This window comes from Antechinus flavipes, chromosome 3 (genome assembly GCF_016432865.1).
Source record: "Antechinus flavipes isolate AdamAnt ecotype Samford, QLD, Australia chromosome 3, AdamAnt_v2, whole genome shotgun sequence".
Lineage (NCBI taxonomy): Eukaryota > Metazoa > Chordata > Mammalia > Dasyuromorphia > Dasyuridae > Antechinus > Antechinus flavipes.
In genome coordinates, this window is record NC_067400.1 from 74,903,576 (window position 1) to 74,926,557 (window position 22,982).

Consider the following 22,982-nt stretch of genomic DNA (forward strand, 5'->3'; position numbering starts at 1 on the left):
TTCCAGAGGCAGCACTAGGAACAGCTGCTATGCAAATAGTACTGTATGTTTTTTCTAGCTAACTTATTAATCAGAGAAAAGGTCCAGAAACATTTAAGATTTAGGATACCCTCAGGGTCTCTCAGCACAGTGAACATCTGTCATTTCAAACACACAGGTCAAGACTTTGTGCTCCTCTCTTAACAATACCTTAAACATAAATCTAAATAGATTTCATTCAGTAGAAAGGCCCTCCTGCTTGGGGGCAGCTTAACGCAGCAGCATCTCAAAATTGCCAGCATTTGATCTTCTGTCCCGACACTTGCTTTTCTTCCCATTACAAAAGAAAAAGAAAAATCAGAAAAGCATGTGTTTAGTAAATCCTGGAAAAATTTTCCCGATTCTTTCATTCAGAAAAGGATTACATGTCTGCATTTCATAAGCCAACTTTTAGTAGGACAATTAAAATATATAAACTTCCACTGTGCATAAGTTATTATTAGATTTTTACAATTTACAAGGAAAAAAATCAGGAAACTGGAAAGGGCTATTGATATTTATTTTATTAAGTTTCTGATAGGAACACTCAGTAGAAAAAACATATTTCACCCTTTTGGTTTATTAAATGGCTTTTCTAGATTTATTCTACTTCCCTCAAAATAATAATTAAATTGTTCAAAAACATACAATTTAATTGTTCAAAAACATACAATTATCAGATTACCAATGGGTACAATATTAGTAGGGTGAATAATAGAGCATGAAGCACAAGGAATCCAATTGTAAGTTTAAATCAATTAAACTTGTTTTTTTTTTTTTTTGTTTGTTTGTTTGTTAAATATAATCTCTAATTTTTGGGGAGGAGGGGTTTCCATTAATATTAGAAGAATGGCTCTAAAAAGCAAAAAAAAAAAGTTTTTTTCTATATTTTCTTTAAAGAATACCTAGAGATTTGCCTACCCCTAATAGTGTTGAAAGATTGCCTAGTACTCATTCCAACAGTTAAGCACAGGGTTGGGGATAATCTATGGAAGTCAGTTTAGTTTTCTCAATGTAGCATCACCCTTCCCTTCATACTTAACAAGCTGGGCAGACTTAGCAAAGTGCTGTAAAAATACTTCTTAAATGAGCTCTCCTGGGATCTGTTTTAGAAACAGATAATAAAGATTTGAAATATAGATTTGGGCAAAACAACTATTTGAGCCTCAGGTTCCTCATTTGCAATATGAGTTTTGCTTAACTAGATGATTTCAAGTATCCTTTCTAACTCTAAATTTCTTGCTTTTAAGCATGCTTCTGAATTTTACAAGAATTTTAGAAACTGAAAAGTTCTTCTCATAATGGGATCGTGATAGAGCTATTATAATGTAGTGAAAAGACTGATGGAGTTGCAGTCCAGAGGCTTGGCTTTGAATTTTGTGTTTGCACCATATAGATAGCATAGCCATTGGACAAGTCATGTAATTTCTCTTGAGCTCAATTTCCTCATCTGCAAAATTAGATTTAGTCTAAATGAACACAAATATCTTTTCCACGTGCAAAATCTGCTATCCCATGATATTGGCTGCTGGTAATCTATCATGGCTGCCTACTACAATGAGTCCATGTTCCTCAAAAGTAATTCTTGTTTGGTTTTCTTCATATTCTGCTATAATAACATGCTGGAGTCTGAGGGATATGACTGTATTTATACCAGTCAGGACCCTTACTAATAAAGTTCATAATTCTAATTATCCAACAACAGTTTTGACAATTGCTTAAATTAAACAGGGATACTCAAAGAGTAAAGGCTCATTATGAAAAATTTACTAGCTCACTAATATGCTGTCACAATCTAGAAAGAAAATACCACTACTATATGTAGTAATTGGATTTAAAATTACTTATCTATTGAAGATCTCTTAGGGCAAATACAATATTCTAAGAGGAATAAAAGTCCATCACAACCACTTAAAATCAATTTTGTTTTCACAGTATAACACTACCAACGGAATCAGATTTTATATATACATACATACATACATACATACATACATACATACATATAAAACTTTAGAATCTTTGCTTTTCTTTTTCCTTAACCCAGAAGAATTCTTTATCTGGGAGGGAGGGCAGGATCTGTAATTTCATTGATATAAAACATTCTGGTTGAGAAAATTCCTGCCAATTCAGATGAATACTTTCTATGCAATTTAGAGTCTGGGATTGATGCCTGGGTCACTGAGAGGCTTGCCTAGGATCAAAAACCCATCATATGTTAGAAGCAGGACCTGATCCCCATTATTCCTTACTCTAGCCAGGTAGGAGTCTATCTGCTATACCAACCTGTCCCTCAATAACAAATATAGGGTTCTATAATTTGCTATTTCTATCTTTTATTTCTCTCTTTAAGTTTTCATTGGTATTTCTTCCTAATTCTATAGATGTCTTAGGGAATTCTGATAACCTGATACCCTTCAAATTTATTCATTTAGAAATAGTAACAAATAGTAGATAGCAATCACACAGTCTTTGAGAACCTTACCAGAAATTATAAACTATAGTATACAATATGAGGGAAATAAATCTCTCCTGTGGTTTCTAATATTTCCTAATGATAACACATTTATTAAAACTTTCAAACATTCTTCCCAAAAGGCATTATAGATCAGAAGCTTGCAAGACATTTCTAGTGCAACAAGCTCTGTAATTATGCTGCTAACAGTTGAACAATGGATTATGAAGTACATTCAGTTTTATTGAAAGTGTTGGCAACAAGGAAACATACAACTTAGAGCAGACAAATTAGTAGGTTAATGAGAGTCATATGAAGTGATTGATAAAATTAGTCATTCAAGAAACATCTATTAAGTGCTCACTATGTGCCAGGGCTGTATTAAATGCTGTGGATACAAAGGAAGGCAGAAGCACTGTCTTTCTTCAAGAAGCTTATAAACTAAGGGTGGAGAAAACTTATAATTACCTAGAGATACTAGGTCTGTATCCCAAAAAGAACATAAAAAAGGGAAAAGGACCCACATGTGCAAAAATCTTTGTGAGAGCCCTTTTTGTAGTGGCAAGAAAATGGAAACTGAGTGGATGCTCATCAGTTTAGGAATGGCTGAATAAGTTGTATTATGTGACTGTAATGGAATATTATTGTTCTATAAGAAACAATCAGCAGGAAGATTTCAGAAAGACCTGGAGAGACTTACATGAACTGATGCTGAGAGAAATGAGCAGAATCAAGAGAGCATTGTGCACAAGATTATGTGATGATCAACTATGTTGGACATGGCTTTTTTCAACAATGAGGTGATTCTGACCAAATGCAATAGATTTGCGATGGAAAGAGTCATCTGCATTCAGAGAGAAAACTATGAATATTGAATGTCGGTCACAACATAGTATTTTAACCTCTTTTTTGTTGTTTTTTACTTGATTATTTTTTTCCTTCTATTTTCCCCCTTTTGATCTGATTTTTTTCTTGCACAGCATGATTCATGTGGAAATGTTGAGAAGAACTGCATATATTTTGAAAATTATAAAAATAAACAATACAATGACCTAAGGGATGGGAGAAACTATGTAGAAATAAGGCATATTCAGAATAGATTGAGGCTGAGAGGGAGCAGCACAAAGTAGTTTTTGAAGGAGATGGGATTTGAGCGCTAGGTCAGGAAGTCAGGGAACCTAAAGATAGTGGTAAGTAGGGAGAACATTCCAAGCATGGAGAAAGCCAGTGCAAAAATATGGAGTTAGAGAATGGAGTTTTGGTTTGCTATTGAAACATCAAAATCACAAATGTGTGGAGTACAGTAAAGTGTAAGATTGGGAAGACAAGAAGGGGAAAAGCTGTGAAGGGTTTTAAAAGACAGAGAATTTTATATTTGATCCTGAGTGGGAGGAGGGGAAGAAAATATGGGGTGCTAACATGGTCAGATCTTAGATTTAGGAAAATCATTGTGTTTACTAAGTGAAGGATAAGACTGGCTTCCTTGTTGTTCCTCACACAAGGTGTACCATTTCCCAATTCAGACATTTTCAATGGTTGTTCTACATGAATAGAATGGTCTGGTTCCTCATATCTACCTGTTAACTTCTCTGGCTTCCTTCAAATCCCATCTAAAATCTGATCTTCCATAGGAATCCTTTATAAATCCCTCTTAAAATTAGGGATTTCCCCTACTGATTATTTCTAACACATATTTAGCTTTACAGTACATATTTGTTTTCATGTTGTTTCCCTCATTAGACTATAAACACTTTGAGAGCAGAGATTATTTTCTGCCTTTATTTTTGTCCCCAACATTTTATGCAGTACCTAAAGTATAGTTGGTATTGAATAAATGTTTATAGATTAATAGGAAGTTACCAGATTTCACTAAATGGGGGAGGATCACATGGTCAAAGCTTAAATTTAGGAAAATCACTGATAGCTAGGTATGAGATAAATTAGAACAGGAAAAGACATGAAGGTGGGAAACCAATTAGATTACTAAAACAGTCCAACCAAGAGGTGATGATCTCTTGGTTTATGTAAGGAACTCAATCATATTTTTGAAATTCTGAAAAAAACATCTATCTTATTCAAGCTGTTTTACTTTCAGGTGCAAAATTTAGATCAAAGAATTTCATATTGCTAATATTGCAAATAATGGATTAATTGATTCCATTGAATGTAGTCACTGATATTTAGATTTCAAGGTCACTGAAACATATAAAAACTTTCAAAAATAAATATAATTTAAAACTTAAGATTTACTAACACTTCCCTTGAAGTACCTTGCTGCTATGTATTGACAGTTTTATCCATCCCTAATCAGTAATAGGCAACACTGACTTTCCTATATTGCATTAGAGCAATAGCAGCATCAACATTTTCCCATTCAAATGTTCTCCTATCACTTCTTACTATAGTACTTTAAGAATCTGGAATTTATTAGTGTGGTTACTCCTTTCAACCTTTCTATACTTTAGTAGACTGCTCCTAAACGCAGGACTTGGAGTGACTAAAAAAGAAAAAAAAAAGAAAGGTGGTTAACTCTTCAGCCTTTTCACACTTAGCCAAATTGAACTTCTGACAACAGACATATAGTCCATGGCTTAGCCTACAGACAAAGAGTTTGCAGGTTGGTAAAATGTGGTAGAATTTGTGCTTTTTCTTAACAGACTTCAAGAATTCAAGGTCATTTCTAAGCCATGAAGAGATGCTGAATAGAAATTTAGGGAAATCAGTAATTCAACTATCAGTTCAACAGTGTAGGTATTCACTTCACTCATTATAGATCACAACCTTCTTTTAGTCAGGTATAATGTTGTTACCTCAGATAGATTTGACATTCAAAGGCACGTGGAACTGCCATAAATCTTCACATAATAAAGTGTGAATGTTTCCTGAAAGTTTTCTTCATTTCTACCAGTTCATTGGTCATGCCCTAACAAGAAGGAAAGTTAGGCATTCCAGACATTTTTAGGACATAGTCATAGTATAACTTAGATTCGGAGTCACTCTTCTCTATACATCTACATAAATCTTCATCTCCTGTGCTTCTATTGTGTTAATTTCAGTAGAAATGTGTCATTAAAAGATTGTAGATCCCTAAAAGATATAGTGATTGACTTTGCAACCAGCCAACATATGAAATATTTTCATTTAATCTGACAATCCCTACTAAATTTCATTTTTGAAATAGGGAAAAGAGGTACAAAAAGAACAAGTTAAAAATCACTCTGGAACTTACACAATAAAACATGAAATCTGATCTCTGGAGAAAATACAGATACTATCAAAGTTGGATATTTCTAAGAGTGAAAATATTAATGTAAGAAAAAGACATGTTGATAAGTTAGAAGCCAAATTCTATCTCCAATTCATTTATTCTTTTTTCTTCTCATTATTAGCAAAAAGAGTTTGATTTATCTTGAATAATCCATCAAAATTACTTCACTGTTTATTTCTTCCTTATTGTTTACTTCCCTATTTGGGAAACCCCCAGTTTACAAACCAGTTATGTTTCAAAAGTTCATCTGCAAGTAGTTTAACAGAAGCAATGTTATAAACAGTAGCTGTTTGCAGGCTAGCCTACAAAAATCTATTTAATCTACAATGTAAACGAAATAGTACCATTTCTAAAATAGTTTTGTATGTCAGCTACAGTGTGGATTAGGTTTTTTTTTTTTTTTTTTCCTGTGGGCTGGCCTGGAAACTCAACCATCATTTGTAGCATTGTTTGTTAAAGAAACTTGTTCCAAGTTGGAATTTGGGATGCTGGGAACAAGTCCCCATTCCCTGCAGCTGCAATGGCTACTTGCCAGCTACCAAGAAAGGAATCCCTCCATCCCATAGTCATCCACCACCTGGTAAGAAGGGAGTCCTTTCCTCCCATGCTCCCACTCCCTGCCTGCCATCAGCCACTGTGGCTATTTGCTGTCCAGTAAGAAGGGAAAATACAGGTACACAATTTACCAAGGCTAGAGCATAAAGTTGGTAGAGAGGAGAGAGTTTTAGTAAATTCAAACACCAGCATAAGATTTGGCTACCTGAATCCATGGACCAAATATCTGTGAGCTAGATTTTGTGAGAAATCTCTTCTGACATAGATGAACTTGGACATTATAAACAGAGAGAAAAAAACAAACAAAAAAGCTATTAAAAGACATCCTTAAAGAGTGAATCATGGGCTTTATTAATATGAAGATAAAGATACTGATATCCTCAATAGGAGAAACTTTTTTGTTTTCTCATACATATTAAAATGTATCTGTACAAATGTAATTCTAGCCCTTCAGTAAATGATATGTAGACTAATAAATAAGGAAGAATTGATTTTACTCTCGTATAATTAATAATCCATAACTAATTAAATAAATATTTGTTGAATGACATGGTTCACTCTTCTGGTATTTTATTATTCCCTGACATTTTAAGGGCAAAAGAAAATCTAGATAAGATATGGGTCTCCTTGCTCTCCAGAAGCTTTAAGTCAGTCAGTTAATTAGCATTTTTTGTAGTTGATTATATACTGTGTGCCAGGTATTGTGCTAAAAGCTGAAAACACACACACACACACACACACACACACACACACACATATTAGAAGACAGTCCCTGTTCTCAAATCCATAATTTAAATTAGCTTTAATATAAAATAAAATAGCTTGTATATGTTATATGTCATGTGTGTATGGACATATATGAAATAATAAATAGAGGGAAGGCATTAGCATCAAGTGGAGTTTGGAAAAGGCTTCTTGTAGAAGATGGGATTTTAGTTTAGACTTGAAGGAAGTCAGGGAAACCAAGGATTGGAGGTGAGGAAGGACGGGATTCTAGTTACAAGGGACAGTCCCTGAAAATAAATGTCAGGAGATGGAATGTTTTGTGAAGCGAATAGCAAGTTCATGCGAATGAATAAGGAGGTATAAGAAAACTGGGAAGGTAGAAGGCCCAGGTTAGGAACAACTTTGAAAGCCAAACAGAATATTTTATATTTAATCCTGATTGTAATCAGACACCACTGCAGCTTAATGAATAAGGTATGTCAATAAATTTGTACTTTAGAAAGATCACTTTGACAGTTGAGTGGAGGATGGACTAGCATAGAGAAAGACAAGAGGATGAGAGACACTATTGTAATAGTTCAGACATGAAGTGAGGAACCAGAACTCTATTGTAAATAAAATAAAAATCTATGAAATTCTTATGAAAGAAATTTATGAAATTACAAAATAAGAAAGTTATGATAGTATTAGAGGAGAGAATGGGGTGTGTATATATATATGATGTTATAAAAGTAAAATCAATAAAAGTTGGAACATATTGGAAGCCCTAATTTCTCAATGTGCAGTCCAATTAAGTGTTAACAAATTATTAATTTAATTTACAGGAGGTCTGTAAATCTTAACCAGAGTTTTGAATTCATTAACTAAAGGAAAGATTTAATCCATTTAAAGAAATTTGGCTCCAGAATTCATGTTTTAATCAACTATTTGTCCTATATAGATTAGAAAGAAATTTTACCTTTTAATTCAATTCAACAAATAATGTTTACTGATTGGTTATTGTGGGGGGTAAATTTTTTGGTTTTGTTTTTGGTAAGGTCTAGTGACATCACCACCACCTATCATTGATAAAATTTGTTTTCCAAGTAAGTTTTGGCCAGAAGTAACTACATAAGAGGAGTCATAGAAACTTTCTGCCAAATGTGCCTGTGAAGAGGGCAGTACCCATTGTGAAAGGGTGAAACACCTTATCCCCATCTCAATGGCAATAGAATTGTTCAACTAGCACCTGGCAGTATGAATATCAAGGGCACAGTAATCAAACACACTCTCTAACAACTAATGAGTCTCCATGGGCCTTTTTTTCTCAATAATGGGGAACTTTTTGGCTACTTTCTGATTTGTATGTGTCTGAGTCACTCTTCACTCAGCACAATTACTATTGTGCTTCCATCTGTCACATTTCAATGTACCTTTGAGAACACAGAGAGCAGATTCAAGCATTTTAACAAGATTTTTTTTTTTTTGCCAGAAAATAGCTGAGTCAATTAAAAAGGAAAAAAAAAGAAAGAAAATGGCTGGGAAGCATTAATGACTTTCTAACTTCCCATAACTCTTGAAATTCCTGAAAGTTCAAAGATAATGATTATAAGAATTAAGACCCATCTTAGTGGTATCTATTCCTCAAATAAATGTATTTATAAATAGAAGCATAAGATTTTATTTATCCAATCAGAGCAGTGCTACATCAAATATACTGCTGCACTTTTGATTTTTGTCAGGGGTTAGTTATAAACTGTCCACAAGTCAGCTTGCAAATATACAGTGAAGTATGATATAAAACTAGCTTCTTCATGTTCTAAGGAAGTAATAAATTTGTTTTAGCAATCTTCACATCTTTCTAAATAATCCAAAGGTCTTCTACAAATAACGAAGGAGTCTTTTGAATATATCTAGGAAGTGAGTAGAGAACCTGTAAGGGTTGCTATTCCTGTTCAATCCTACAGAGAGGGGGGAGAGAACAGGTTCAGAGGAGAGAAGGAGAAGCAGAGACATACAGACAGATTATGAAATTGACTCATAGAGAGAGAGAGACATACAGAAAGAGAGAGAGAAAAAGACAGAAAGAGAGACAAAGAGAAACAGAGAGAGACAGAGATGGACAGACAGACAGAGAGAGATAGAGAAAGAGAGACAGAGAGAGACAGAACCAGAGAAAAAGGACACACACAGAGAGAAAAACTGAAAAAGAGAGAGAGAGAGAGAGACAGAGACAGAGAGAGAGAGACAGAGACAGAGACAGAGACACACAGAGAGAGAGGCAAATACACAGAGACAACACTACTGAGCCAAGGTCATAGAATCCAAAATAGTACAATGAGAAACAATGCCAAGGGCTCCTAACAGGCTGACATTCTTTGTAAATCTCTGGAGCTGGCAGAAGATGGGGTAAAATAAATCTCCTTAGTCTCTACCTCTATTCAATGGTCCTGTGGTTTCTAAAGTAATTTCTGCCAGCTGGCATGGAAGATTGTTTGGTTTATAATTTTTAAAAAAATTATCAAGAGCCCTCTTTAATTTTCATAATTTTCGAAAGAAAATATGAATGGCTATTTCTTTACATTAAAACCTGCCAGTATTTTTAGATTTTTTTCTACAAAATAGTATATATGTATTATGCACATACATGTGTATATATGGTGGCAATGTAAATCTAAGAAAATGTTAGGATATTTTTGTTCTTCATAGTAGTCAACAGTATATTATTCTATAATCCCACCCTCCCTTAAAAATGCCAAATGTTGCATAGGCATTCATTGGGAGAATAAGCAAAGAGGAAATAGTATATTTCAAACAAGATTTAAAGAATCAATGCATCCCACAGATGTTGAGGCTTCTGTTAGGTTTTATTATTTAAAAACAATAAAAACTGTTCATTCTGTCATTTGTAGTCAGCTCAAAATTTTCATCTAGTGTACCATTACTTTTCCACCAAGTCATTCTGATTGTTTCACCTGCATGAATGTCATTCTTGAGGCCCCAAGCCACCCTTCAGTGTTCCTCATCCCCTTTTCAGTTTTCATTTATGTATTGTCCTCTATCATTAGATTGTAAATTGCTTAAAGGTAGACTACCTTTTTCTTATCTGTATCTCTAATTTTTAGCACATACTAGGTGCTTAATAAATATTCATTAACTATTCTTTAAGATTTCAAATTATCATGGTGATGTGCTGAAAACACTGGCTTTGGAGAAAGGAGACTAGTATATTATACTACCCATGTCATTCTGGGTAGTAGGGGAGCCATTGGAGCAGGTACTTAATGCTTGTTTTCTTCCTTTTTACTCCCCTGATAGTATGGACATTTTGGGGGAACATAGAAATTTATGTGTATTCTTGTGCATATGAGATAATTTTTCTAGGTATTCCCTTTAATTGCTCATTTCTTGGAGTCATATAATAATACTTAATAGCTCACTTTTATATAGTGTTTACCATGTGTCAGGCACTGTGCTAAATGCTATTTACAATTATTATCTCATGTGATATTCACAACTACCCTGGGACATAGTTGCTATTATTTTCCTTGTTTTCTAGATGAGGAAACTGAAGCAAATGGAAGTCTTCCCAAGGTCACACAACTAGGAAATGTCCAAAGCCATATTTGATTCCACGTCTTTCTGATTCTTGGACCCTTCTGCTTTATCTGCTGGGCCACCTTGCTGGCATGGTCAAAGAGAAACATTGGATAGAACTTTGAATAGATGTTGACTAAAGACTTCAAAGAAACTGGCTTAACTTTTCAGGGGCACATATAAGGGAAGGCCTGATCATGGTAGAAATTTCTCAAACTCAAATGGAATAATCTTCAACAATCCCTGAGTTTTCCAATGAGTTTCTACAGATGTAGAAAAAGAGGCCACCATTATCAATGCAAGAGAAGTAGTATTAACTTACCAGCTGTCATTATTGTCTTCTGATGTACAATATGGATTTGAGATGAAAGTTCACATAATGTCATTCATCACATAATGAAAGACCAAAAATATTCAAACTTTAATTTGACATTTAATATTTTTTTCTGACAAGGGCTAGTTTGGAAGAACACCATCAAAGACCTATTCAAACAGATATATTTCATATATCAAATGCAATTATTATTGCTATTATTATTTTTAAACACATAATGAGCCCATGTTAATTCAAGATCATACTTATGTAATTAACATAACCTCTTTAAATTCAGACAATTGATATACATTATTCAAAATAAATGATAACTTATGAGATTGTTTTTAATCTAAATGTCCATGTTGGAGATTACAGTATTGATAATGCAACCAGCAGCAAAATGGCTTGTATCTATGAAATCCATTTATGACAACACTGAATATATTGGATTGTATCCCTGAAAATAATACAAAATCACTGTATTAGAGAATCAGTAACCTAACATTTATTAAGTATCTATACCAGAAATACAAAGTATATGTGTTTCTGTAAAGTATATAAAAATGGTAAGTGCATTTTTAATTAGGGATGTAGGGAAAGTAGTAAGGGATAGCTTCCAAAAAATACAGATGATACAACAGTAACTGCTACCATTTAAACCAACTAAACATGCCTATTGACCTGATTTGTAAGGTAGTGTAACATAGGAAATAAGAGCAGAAATGTGATCTTTAACAACGAAAGATTAGATTTCTCTGACAAGAAGCTATCTCTGGCTTCAACCATACAAAAATCCCTAGAATTTGCTACTAACTATTGCACTCACTTTAGCAAAAAGTTTCAATGTCTACAAATGTTTGAATATAAAATAAATAATTTGCTCACTACCATGAACTTTGGTGATACCTAGCCAAAGTTACACATTCTACCAAGCATTCTCCAAAATATTACTGATATGCTTTCAAATATTATTTGGTGCATTTTCTCATCAATGACATACTTATTTTCACTGAACACAAAATATGTTATTCCCTAGGTCCCAAGATAGAAATCATATGTTCTACCTGTCAACCTCTCTAAGTTCCCCTAAAATTTGTTGACCCCAATTTCCTCCCTTCCTCTTAGCCACATATCATTGTATCATTTCTTCTGTCCTGAGTTCTCTTTGAAATCATTACATTTGGAAAAAAAAGGAAATAGGAAACCAAAACAAAACTATCTTTCCCCAAGTTATGAATTAAGACCTCTTTCTTTTTTAAGTGACTAGAGAATTAAGCAAATACTTCTATCTAAAAGAACATAACTTTCCATGAGGTTTCTTAATCACTTATTAACAAATTTTCTAAATTATCACTATAGCTTGAATAATATGAATATTAATATCAATTAATAATATTAATAATGATACATGAGGCTGCTTTAAATAAGTTATATGCCATTTTCTTTTGGTGCCAGCAATATTTATTTCATATAGATCCTTTTGTTTTCTCAGTGCTAGTAAAGAATAGTGCCTTTCCTCTGAGAGTATCTCCAATTTATCCTGTATCTCAATTTATTGTACATATCTGTTGGCATTTTGTTCCTCTTATTAGAATGTGAGCTTCTTGAAGGTAGAGACTGATTTTGCCTTCCTTTATACCCTTAGCTACTTAGCAAGATAGTGTCTAGTACATAATAAGTGCTTATTGATTTGTTTTTTAGAGGATTCCTGTAACTCCATGTTTTTGTTATTATTCATCAAATATTGATTCCTGTTCCGCAAAAAGTCAACAAACGTTTAATAAACATTTGCTATACACAGTAGATCAAAGATAATGAAAAAAATATTCTCATTCATGAAAATTTTATAATCATATTAAAAAGAAATGTTTCCAGTTTCTCAGATGATATAAAAAGAAATAAAATGTCCTAAAATAAAAAAAAAGTTTGAGTCCATTACAAAACTGCTTCAATGAACATTGAAACAATGATTCCTTTCAGCTGGCAGTTTGGCATTATCCCAAGGGAAAGAATATTCCACTTAGTGCCATTTCTGTTGAAGTTCTGTCCTCAAAAACAATCACTTGTCTGCTCATCCATAGAGAGGGCTAACATGAACCTAGCAAGCAAATTTTGCCTGTGATTTCATTGTTCTCATTAAATACCAATGTCAAAAAATTCCTTATAGTTCTCTGACAGTCAATTCCCAAGAATCTGATAGTTTTAAAGTTACTTGGGGCACTAAGACCCTGAGTGATTTGATCACTGACACATATCTAATACATTTCACAGTTTAAGAAGCTTTGCAATACACCATCCTGCCTTTCAGAAAGATAGTCTGCTAAAAAGGTGTCTAACATGGTAAATTCAAGATACTGTGTCAACTGTTGGAATACCCCTACCTGATTGGATTTCATTACAGTTACAGTAAGGATGTGTGATGTTGAAAGTAGTCTCTTCTACTTCAAGACCAATACCAAGGTGGTAGCAGTTAAAGAAAATAAAAATTATCTTTAAATATAGTTTGAAAGATGAAAACAGCAATAACATGAAAACAAAAGCCTTATAATAAATAAAAGGCTCTAGCAATCATCCCAAGCTTCTCTTTTAATAATAAATGCTAAACACCACCAAGTAACTAAATTATTCATATATACCTGACCCAGATGTATTTGAAAGGTAAAAGGAGAGAAAGGAATAAGAAAGCCAAAGTAGCCCTTATACTTAGACACAGAAAACTTTCTGAAATCTGTTAACTTTTTTAAGTAAATTTTTTTTTTTGGTGGTCAAAACATACATGGGTTAAAGCAGATTCAATAGAAGTAGGGGGAGTGTATTGGACATGAAATAACTATAAATGAAGAATATTTGGCTGCTGACCTCATAAATGAAGCTTAATATATAACCATGAATAAAAATAAGTATTTGTCCCCTATCCTCATAAAACACATCTATCTTGATCTGATTCTGATAAGGTCCTGAATATCCTTGAATCTGGAAACTCCTGGGTAATACACAGAATGGGTGAAAAGTAGAAAGAGGCAAAGTGTTATATAAGTGCATGGATAGTTCATTTAATAACAAGTTACTTTTTTAAGTATGAGACCACTGTAGATGGAGTTTTAAAGATATGAACAAAATAGTTTACACCTGTGATTTCTTTACAATGTGTGAACTCTTCTTTACTTGGGTCACAGGGGAACAGTAAGATTGGCTAACCAAGCAAGCTAACAAAATTCCTGGGACTGCTTTAAGGAGCAGAGGAATTTCAAAAATTGACTTAGTCCATTGGCATAGCAGCAAAGTGGGAAATAACTCCAGTCTTTGGAGTGCTTTATGTAGACAGACTCTTGTATCTGTACAAGAAGGCAGCAACAAGGTGAGATGAGTTCAGAGAAAATATTATACTTCCTCTTCTCTTCCTCCAACTCTATTTATTACACTGAATATTTTGTTGAAGAAACTAAACTAGTTACAGTCAACTCATCTAGCCTGGAACATAGAAAAAGATATTGGGGGGGAAACCATGGACATAGACATATACACAAACATAGTCACTTAAGAGTTGATGCTACTTCAAGGGAAATGCCAGAGAAGAATGCTGGCAATGGACTCATGAGTAACTTAGAATTATGAGATTATCCCTTTGTCATATGTGTTCTTTCCAGTTAGAGCCCACTTTCCCAAAGGCCTGTGTATTTGTGGAAGAGTATGCACAAGACTATTTTGAGAGGCCATCAGCTAAGTGACTTGCCCAGGGCCACACAGCTAATAAGTGTCAAATGTCTGAGGTGGAATTTCAACTCGGGTCCTTTGGATTCCAAGGCCAGTACTCTATGTATCCAAGATTTTGGGGGAACTTTTCTATGCTACTTTAGTAAATGCCCTTTGTTCAAAAAGCAAGGGATACCTACTGGCTGATTGAAATAGGAAGTATACAGGGGAGGGCTTATAAGAAAGAGTATCTCTCAGTTAGGTCCTTCAAAGTTCTACGATTGTGAGAGCAGTATTTAGCTGACCATTCTGGAATCCAGAAGATAAGGGGAAGTTAAGGAAGGTGTTGTATTAAAAAAAACTTATTAATTATTCAAGCTATCCAAAAGTAGAATTTTTGTCATGACAGAGAAAGGTTTCCCTCCATTCGAGGTTTTCATGCAAATGCAGGATGATCATTTGGGGAAAGAATAGTTTGGTAGTTATGGTTTGAACAAAATGGTCACAAAGGTCCCTTTCAATTCTGAATTTCTGTGATTTGAATCATAGATTTTTAGACTTGGAAGAAACTTTAAAGATGATGAGGTCAGTTATTTTTTAAAGTAAGAACTATTCTGGTAAAAAAAATGCAGTTTGAAGAAAAAATACAAATATGTGATTCCTATTTAATATTGAACAAAAATAAATAAATAATTTAACTTTTAGTCAAAAATCCATGCTGCATTAATTAAAGGGAAACAATGATTTGTAAAACAGGTATGATTATTGACTGTGAGATATGCACATGAACATCAAAGGTTCTTCCTTTTTTAAAATAAAGAAATAGACTCCCCCACATGTCCCTAGACAGGTCACTTAATTTCTCTACTTCTGTCTTCCATATCTGCTTTCTTATCACCATAAAAGCAGAAAAATGACACCTGTCCCTTAACAATAGCAAAGAAATGTTATGGTAATACAGCTTAGGACTAGAGATTTGGGAGAGGCTATGAGAAGAAATATACTGCATCGACTCCACTGAAATATATGAAAGTCTATTCTATTCATGAAGATAAACTAATTATGAGAGACAGGAAAGAATAACAGATGGTTGACACCTTGAACTCAGGAAGATCCCAAGTTTAAGTCTTGCCTGTAATATATATTAAATGCATCAGAAGTGTTAAACTCCAGGGCAGCAGACTATAAGAAATATAGAAAAGCCCCATGTGAAGCCCCAACCATACTAAAATGTAATTGCAAAATGTTTAATGAAATGAACACAAATACAATATAGATAATGTTAATTTGTGCTTTTCGAAGACAATATGATGTTTATTCTGTTTGAGTTCAACACCATCAAGCTATATGACCAGTAGACAAGTCAATTATCTACTCTGTCACCAAAAAAAATCTCTAAGACTAAAAAATCTAAATTAGTTGCCAAAATGCATCAATGGAAGGATAAAGAATACCTCTTAATTTATGAACATTAAAAACCATCTAATTACATTTTCCTGATTCTGGGGAAGATGCCATAGGATTATTCTAAGACAAATCCCTTGGCCATTTCTCATTACAGTGGAAATGTTTTTAAAATGTTTAATTTATCAAACTGAAATTCAACAAGTGCATCCAGGGTACATGCTAATACACAGCTGGACAGTATTTGCTACATCCGATCCTTTCCTTGAATGAATAAAAATTGGTTTTGCAGGAGAAAGATGTATAGCTGTGAATAAAATTTCAAGGGATTTATCCAAAGAGAAAGAACATTCAATAGCAATATTTAGACAACTAGCAAATAAAACAGCTGGAACAATTAAAGTATGAATGTGAACCCTGTGGTGGGAAAGAAAATGAGGGACATTTAATCATATAGACATTTTGTGTTATTCAAGAAATAAAACTTTCAATGTACTTTTTCCCAGACTAAAGTTGGTGAAAAGCTCTAAGTCTGTTTTTATTATGCTGGGCACTATGCCCAAGCTCTTAATTACCTTTAGGGAGTGTACTGAATGCAGTGGGGGTATTTTACTTTCAGGGTAACTGGTAGTAAGAAATAAAATAATTTCTCATTTCTCCCTCAGCCACAGTACAAAGAGGTGAAACACAATTTCATTGAGCACCACAGCAGGTTTTACAATTTTGCACTTTCCTGTTAAAGGATCTTTTCAGCATTACCAAGATATTTAACTAGCATGAAAGTATAGATAGGTATCACAAGCTAAAATTAAAGGTTAGTGGAATGTAATTTCAAATGACTTTTCACTTTGGAATCAAAATGCTTTACCTAGTCCATAGGATCCAGACCTGAAAAGGATCATAGAGATGCTCAACTCTAGGTTTTACATAAGGAATCTCAGAGAGATTTAGTTATTTCTTCAAGATCATGTAAGTAGTAAGTAGAAGGCCAGAATTTAAATTCTTTGTCCTTAAACTGGCAACTATTAATGGTAACTTTCAAAAAAGTCTCAGTTTGCTAATATCTTTTCAATATTCCATACTTAATTTTCAACCTTTCTTCCTTTTGACACAGTCATATAACAAATCTCCAATTCTCTCAAGATAAAAAAAAATTCCAAAATGATTGAAAGGATTGTTTCTGTCTCTATCTCTTTGTCTTGCTCTTTTTCCCTTCAAGAATCTGATATGCTGTTTGGGGAGACAAGTCCACATTTACACATATGTGTCTGTGTGTATGCACACATATTTATTTGGTGTACACAAACTTAAAAAATACAAAGTGTTTTTTTTTTTTTGAGGATGGGCAGAAGACAGCATTAATATCTGGGGAGAATCAAGAAAGACTTCAAGAAAGTGTCACTTATGCAGAGTTTTAATGGCACCATATGCACACTAAACTGAGAGTGTCATTAAAGAAGGCTTATTTAAGGTGAAGTTCTTGAATGTGCCATTTTATAGATGCCATTTTATTAATTAAATTTTTCATAAGAGCAGTAAAAATTGTTTGTATTTATATATCCAAGTTCTAGCACTATTACTGGCCCATTAGAGGTACTTACTATTTATTAATTATGAAATTAATAAAATTGAAAAAAATAGCATATAATCCACACCAAAAAAATAAAGCAGATAAAAATGCTTTTTTTTCCTAGTCTAAACCAGCATCCCCCAACATGTATCTCTTAGATAATTGTTGCTTATTAGGTGCTTGGGTGCCTAATTGAAGTAGGATAAAAAGATTGATCTAGACCAAATTTTGAGTACTTTCACCATTCTCAAACTGTTGGTTGCTACAAAATCCTTGATCACCACTGTTCTGCTGATACTGTATGTATTTGAATCATGATATTTTACAGTCTCAAAGAATTACAATTTAAAACAACAAGGAATAGAGAAATATATGGTAATCAATAGTTGATTGTTACTAGCAAACACTAAGAGTTAGAAAAGTGAAGTAAGAGGCATTACTGAGGACAATATATGATTTTAAAAAAGTTAAATACTTATATAATAAGAATGAGAGACCACAGATATACAGTCCGAGTTGCACATTGGAGTCCTCAGGAAAGTAAAAGAAACAGACATACAACTCTAGGACATTAGACAGATCCTCCATGGAAGATTTTCAGAGGGCTTTTGATCAGAGAAGGATTGTATTCAACAGACTCAAAATGTCAAAGTAACTGAATGGATCTATGGATGCTTCAACCTACAAGTAGATGAAGAAGGTTATTTGACTTCAAAATGGGAATTCTTTTTCTCCAAGCAAATCAACACAATATAGAGTGTTACAAAGGTAATTTCTATTCAAGGATAAACATCAGCTTTTGCCCATTACTCACATCTCCTATCTTGACTGAATTATCCAGAATTCTTAGTATCAGATTTTGAAAAACTGCCATATAATGACTCAACCCTATTAAAAATTTCCAGGTTCAGAGGAAACAAGAGGTTCACTTTTATGCTAGTTCTGTCAATCGTACATCTCTAGTATCAAAATGAATTTCATTATATTTTGGGAATCAGAATCAAATAAGAGACAAGAATTTATAAAATAATTTGAGCATAAATGATAATCAAATATATTGCATTTATATTATGTTCCAAGTTCTTTTTTTGCCTGTTTTTTGTTTTGTTTTGTTTTGTTTTGTTTTGTTTGTTTTGTTTTGTTTTGTTTTGCTGAAGCAGTTGGGGTTAAGTGACTTGCCCAGGGTCACACAACTAAAACATGTTAAGTGTCTAAGACCAGATTTGAGTTCAGGTTCTCTTGACTTCAGAGCTGATGTTCTATTCACTGTGCCATCTAACTGCCTCTTATGCCCTGATATTCAAAACTTATTTAATATTTTATTTTCTCCAAATAAAATGTAAAAACAATTTTAACATTGTTTAAAAAATTAAGTTCCAAATTCTCTCCTCCTTCTTTCCTTCAATTGAGAAAACAAGCAATTTGATATAGGTTATATATGTACAATATTTTCATTGTTTTTTGCAATATATAATCACAAAATTATATAAAAATTTTAAAGTAGTTGTTTCTTCTTGGAAAATAACTTTATTCAGCTCCCAAGGCTCTGATTAACTGCTGAACATGGGACCTAAAATGAATAAGAAACAATCCTATTCAAAATGTACTGATGCATATACAAAATTTATTTATTATTATGTGAAAGAAACTGGGGATTGAAAATTATGAAATTACTTTCCTCAAGGAGCTTACAATTTAGTAGGGATAAAACACTTGCACATAAAAACTATAAATTTAACTAAATAAGAGAAGTACAATTCAGATATATAAGAAATGAGAGATCATTTCTACAGGAGCCTGGAAGATTTGAGTTAGTTAGGCTTTGAAAATGGAAAAGGAAGGATGATAATATGGCATAGTGCATAAAGCATTGGCTATGGAGTCAGGAAAATCTGAATTCAAATTTGCTCTAAGATACTAGCTGTGTGTCTGTAGGCAAGGTATTTAAACTTCCCCTCCCCAAAAAAAGTGTAAAGAAAGGTATCCTATTTAACATTAAAGGACTGCTTGCCATCTGGGGGAGGGAAAAAATTGGAACAGAAGTGAGTGCAAGGGATAATGCTGTAAAAAATTACCCTGGCATGGGTTCTGTCAATAAAAAGTTATTTTAAAAAAAGGAAAGGTATCAATAAGTTAAAATGTGAGCAAGATCATTTCAAGGATAATGGACAGCATATACAGAGCTAGAGAAGAGGCAGGATAGGATGGAACCACATTAGGCAGTAATGAGTGGTCCAACCTGGCCAGATCATAGAATGTATTATAGGTGGAAATATGAAATTAAGTAGTTGGGGATCAGAAAAAGGAGGATATTGAAACCTTGGATAAGGAGTTTATATTTTATTTATCAGGCAATGGGAAGCCAGAGAATGATGCTTGATGAAGGGGTTGATAGGGTCAGTGCTTCTTCATTCAAACCCTAACTTGGGCAGGAAGGAGAAGGATCACTTTAAAAGGTTCCATGTAAAAAGCTATTATTTAGAAAGTTATTACAATAATTCATGAGAAATTATTGCCAGAGTCTTGTTTAGCACAAGTGTAAAGAGAGCAAAGCATAGAAACTACTTGAGGTTTAAGCTAAAGTAAAGGTTTGATGTAATAAAATAATTTAGTAACTTAGAAATTACATTTATCAATTTAACATATGACTATTTTATATTAAATGACTACTTAATGCAATATATGTACATATTATGTATTACATATATTATATAGATATAATATATTGTGATGAAGCACATTATCTACAAACAATGCTTTTTTTGTTTTCATGAATATAGGAAGATTTGGGTGCCTGTATATAGCAGTTTTGACCTGATAACAGGTAGAAATTGCACAAAAATATCACAGTAGAAGAACCACGTCAAAGTTTCTAGAAATAGAAGGGAACAAAGAGCTGAAGACTGGTTTTTAGGGAAGCCCATTCCATTTACTACAGAAAACAGATCGGCAGACAATTCAGAAAAACAATAAAAATGAATAGTGTGGGGAGTAGTTGAAAATGAGTGGGATAATATGAGAGATTCAAAGTGGCCAAGAAAGAAAATAGAAATAGACAAGTGCTATCATCACGTGCCCCAAAATTCTTCTATTTTTCTTGGCATATGGGAATAAAAAGATAAGAGGAACAAAGGGTTACCTTAGAACAATGAACAGTTTTAATGAGCTACCCTCAATTGTTCCTTTAAATGCTTGCTATTACAAACTGTTTAATATTCTAATATAGAGTCAAATAGTTGCTTTTTCTATGAGATGATTTGCCCATACAAAATTTTGAAGACAGTATTTAATTAGAAATCATATTTAGAAAAAGATACTTCTTTATTTATTCTGTTAGTGCATGGTGATAACAAGGCCAAAATCAGTTCAGTCCCTTAAAGAATCATTCATTATGTTCTATAGGCATGGATTACATCCATGAGACTCAGAATATTTCCCCTAACAATAGTCAACATCATAACCTTCATGAGAGGCAGTATAGTATTGTTAAAAATGAAAAGGCCTAAGCGGGGGGGAAACAACTTAAAATTGCATCATTGCTTAAAGATAATTAATTCCTGAGTTTCCTCATAAAGAAAATAAGGGCATTAGAACGTCTCTTTCATTTTTTTTTCTAGTTCTAAAATTCAATTTCATAAAAAAAACTATCATTTAAAATTATTACTGGGGCATGTAGTTTTTTAAAAAAAAAACTATCTGTAAAGTGCTGGCAATTAAATCATGGCAATAGCAATAATAGTTCACTTCTGTGATTTAAAATCTGATATACTTTTACTTAGTGCCTATTGTATATAGCACATTTCTTTTTAGAACTCTTTGTTGGCAAATGATCATGAATGATTAGGCTTCACTTCATATTTTTCTCAAGATAAGAAGAATCTTCATTGTTAACAATTCTAATTACTAATTTGATTAAATTATCACCATTGGGGTATTGAGGAGGGTGGTGGAGAGTATACCACATTCCCATGAAAATTATCTTGAACTAAGCTCCCAAAAGCATCATTTCAACTTCAACATAATTAAGAGTTAGCTTCCCTGGTAACAGCTCTAAATGAAGCAGCAAAGAAGGTCTAGTGTATTTCAACATCATCTTGAGAGGATTTTTCTATTGGTATGGCACACCTGGAAGAATCTCAGGGGACATTTTCTCTCCCTAATAAACATATTTGCAGACTTTAACTCTCTGGCTGTCTGCCCAGACATACAACTTGCTATAGAGTACAATCAGTAATAATATCCCAGAGGGGCTATCATTGAAAAGAAAAAGGCAATCAATAATGGCATAAAACACAATGAATATATGTTATCTGTTTTTCATAACATCTCAGGGATATTTCCTACTGAAAAAAATCATTGAGGGAAAAAGGATAAAACAACAGTTTACTTGATCTTTGCAACCAATTATTGTGAGAATATAAAATTATTCTGATTTTCAATAAAGCTACAAAAATGGAATAGGATTTCAACTGTTCATTCTTTAACCTTCTATTGAACTTCTTCTCCCTCCATGCATTAAAAAGATAAAGTTACAGTGGATGCCCATCAATTGGAGAATGGTTGAATAAATTGTGGTATTATGAATATTATGGAATATTATTGTTCTGTAAGAAATGACAACAGGATGATTTCAGAAAGACCTGGAGAGACTTACATGAATTGATGCTGAGTGAAATGAGCAGGACCAGGAGATCATTATATACTTCAACAACAGTACTATATGATGATCAATTCTGATGGAAATGGACATCTTCAGCAATGAGATGAACCAAATCAGTTCTAAAAGAGCAGTAATGAATTGAACCAGCTACACCCAGTGAAGAACTCTGGGAGATGACTATGAACTACTACATTGAATTCCCAATCCTTCTATTTTTGTCGACCTGCATTTTTGATTTCCTTCACAGGCTAATTGTACACTATTTCAAATTCTGATTCTTTTTGTACAGCAAAACAACTGCTTGGACATGTATACTTATATTGTATTTAATTTGTACTTTAACATATTTAACATATATTGGTCACCCTGCCATCTGGGGGAGGGGGTTGGGGGAAAGAGGGGAAAACTTCGAACAAAAGGTTTGGCAGTTGTCAATGCTGTAAAATTATCCATGCATATAACTTGTAAATAAAAACTATAATAAAAATAATTTTAAAAAGATAAAGCTAGTCACAAAATGATTATTATTTTTTTTTTTTGGCAAAGGCAATTCAGAAAGAATGTGTCCTAAGTCAGAGAAAGTGATGAGTATCTATAGCAAAATTATCCAGATCAATAAAATCTTAAACTTTGATGTATTTAAAGTATTATCATTCTAAAACAGAAGGAATAGAATTGGTAAATTATGCTTTTCCTCCATTGATTATTTTTATTTATTCTGCCTATAGTTTGCTTTGTACA

General features: G+C 33.2%; 1 protein-coding gene across 21 annotated transcripts in view; it reads right to left on the minus strand.

Annotated features, from left to right (window-relative positions):
- The window catches only part of MAP2 (microtubule associated protein 2), a 350,338-nt gene that overhangs the window by 271,290 nt on the left and 56,066 nt on the right, over positions 1 to 22,982 (minus strand). The window lies entirely within an intron of this gene.